Raw genomic sequence first — 2,831 nt, forward strand, 5'->3', positions numbered from 1 at the left:
AATATTATCCATCTTATAATATGCTTTAATAGGTCATAAAACAATTCACTTATACTAATAATTGTAAGTGGTTGAGTGTAAAATATTATCTCTGAATAAAACATAAAACTGTTTAGTGCAGATAGTGATGTTGAATTAATAAGACATGTTTTGTCTCGAATAATATCAACGCGCTATGGGCGGTTGGTTGTGGACTTGTGGATGAAAGAAAAAACTCTACTGTTGAAAGTATCAAATGTAGGTAATTCAAGGATGAGTGATCCTATGTGAAGTCTTAACTCATGTAACCAAAAAAAATATATATATGAGTAGGGCTGCAAACGTTCAGCGAACAGTACGTGAACCGTTTGGTGGGAAGTTCGTTCGTTTAATAAATGAACGAACATGAACGGTGAATTTCGTTCGATTAGTTAAACAAGCGAACATGAACAAAGCCCCCACTCATTCATTATGTTCGTGATCGTTCGGTAATGTGTTCATGAACGTTCGTTCATGTTTGCTTGTACATGTTGTTCATGAAAGTTTTTGTATATTTATATACTTTATCTAAACATTTAATATTCTTTAATTTATTACCCCTAACATAAAATAGAAAACCATATTCTCACATTGTTTCTACATTGTTCTCATTTCCTCTCTCATTATTCACATTGATAAATATATTGATATCAATTTCCAGTCTCCGCAGATTTTATTTGTGTTCGTTGGTGTTCGTGAACTGTTCATGACCACATTTATTTCCTTAATAAACGAGCAATGTTGATTAACCATTCGTGAACACATTACTTTCTTAGCAAACGAACATAAACAAGGTCATGTTCGTATTTGTTCGGTTTGTTTGTAGCATACATCTTGTAATGGATAAATATCTTTCTTTTATTGAAATTTAATATTTAAAATTCGACTTTTCAGTTATTTCAGTTTACGCGTTTTGTGGGCTCTAACTCGTGACTCATCACGCAAAGAATTTAATTTATTATACCAAACTTATATATAAAGTACAAAATGAACATAAACATAAATATAATAAAATATCAAGTAACGCTTGAAAGATAGCACACATCTTTACTCCTTGTCAATTCATCCAATAAACACACACACAACTCTGTTTCATTGCACCTTCTTCAGGTGATATTAATCAATGGCTATATTAACCATTGTTGTTCTTGTCTTTCTCTTCATACTTGGCCTTTTTTCGACTCTTTTCGGCATACCCACAAAGAAAGTCGCCACTTTATTTCGGTTCGAGTCCTCATCAGATCAAAATCTAATCAAGAATCAAGAACCGGTCAATACCAAGTTGATCATGACCAAAAGGGGGAGTTTTGGGTCGGTTTCAAGTGAACGAAAAGCGGAATTAAAGAGTGTTTTCGCGACGTTTGACAAGAATAAAGACGGGTTCATCACAAAACAAGAGTTATGTGACTCACTCAAGAATATTGGGATATCAACTAGTGAAGTGGATGTGTTGGAGATGGTTCAAAGGGTTGATGTTAACGGCGATGGGTTGATCGATTTCGATGAGTTTTGTGAGCTTTTCGAGTCGATGATGAGTCGAGAAGGCGAAGATGGGAGTAAGGTTGATGGGAATGTTGTGCATGAAGATAGTGATTTGAAAGATGCTTTTGATGTGTTTGATGGAGATAAGAATGGGCTTATAAGTGTTGAAGAGTTGGGGTTGGTTTTGGATTCATTAGGGTTTAAGGAAGGTAAAAAGTTGGAGGATTGTAAGAAGATGATAAGCAAAGTGGATATTGATGGTGATGGGATGATCAATTTTCAAGAGTTCAAGAATATGATGAAGAATGGTGTTAATCTTATTCCGGTTTCTTAGATCTTATATACTGCGATAACATAAGAGTTAGGTATTTGAAGCTGGGAAATGTATAGTGTAGTATTTGGTTTGGTTCATCCTTGTCTTTGATGATTTAAGTATAATTGTAATAGTGTTAACCTTTTTTTTCTTTCTTTTTTTAAATGTAGTTGAACAAGTTTAATGGGTTTTTATGTTGTTTTATGGGTTGATTATTGTATTGTACAAAAAGTTAAATCTAGTAATCATAAGTTTGAAGTTAGACATCTCAAAAAGTACATCTTTGGACTTGTTACACTTGTGCCATACATTGAGCTTAAATGATGGTGGCATTCCCATTTGACAGAAAATATTATTTTTGCTACTAATGTGTACATGTTTGACTTTTAAGTTCCGTACTAATTTGTTGACTTTATATCAATCTGAATTATCTTATTTCAATTAAGACTCGAGAGAATGTTGGTGCAATAAGCATTCTAGTTCGGTGACATAGGAGTGATGCTTAATACTTAAATTTACAGTCTCAGGTTTAAAACCTGGCTTAATTGGGTTTTTTCGCAGCGATCAGTTTTCTTCTTGATGGTGTTATTAGGTGAGTCAGGTCTGGTGCGTCTAAATTAGTATAGAAAGTTGGCATCCCGTCTTAGGAATGCTTAAAAGAATAAAAGAATGTTGGTATCTAAATTTGTAGGAGACAAATAGAAGCGTAAATAAGTCAAGCTGCTTGTGTGCCACTCTAGATCAGGTCGTTAAAAGCCACAACCGAATGAAGCGTAACAAGCCCAGCCTGAAATATCTTTGTAGTGGTCCTAGTGGACTTAAATTAGTGAGCCTTGCTTTAGTGGAAGACATAATAATGGGCTGGAGTGAACTAACTGGAGTTGACAGTCATGATATTGGATTTGAATTAGTGGGCTTTTGCTTTAGTGGAAGTCAACACGTTAAGACATAAACATAACATAATTAGTACCACATAGTTTAACTTATTTTCTGGATTTAACCACATTCACAAAAACTA

At 34.1% G+C, this 2,831-nt stretch overlaps 1 pseudogene; it reads left to right on the top strand.

Annotated features, from left to right (window-relative positions):
- The first annotated feature begins 1,079 nt into the window (after positions 1–1,079).
- On the top strand, positions 1,080–2,075 carry LOC143574758 (calmodulin-like protein 3 pseudogene; annotated as a pseudogene).
- The last annotated feature ends 756 nt before the right edge of the window (positions 2,076–2,831 follow it).

This window comes from Bidens hawaiensis, unplaced genomic scaffold, assembly GCF_021521415.1.
Source record: "Bidens hawaiensis isolate Kalapana, Puna unplaced genomic scaffold, B.hawaiensis_p1.1 tig00027096_1, whole genome shotgun sequence".
Taxonomy (NCBI): Eukaryota; Viridiplantae; Streptophyta; class Magnoliopsida; order Asterales; family Asteraceae; genus Bidens; species Bidens hawaiensis.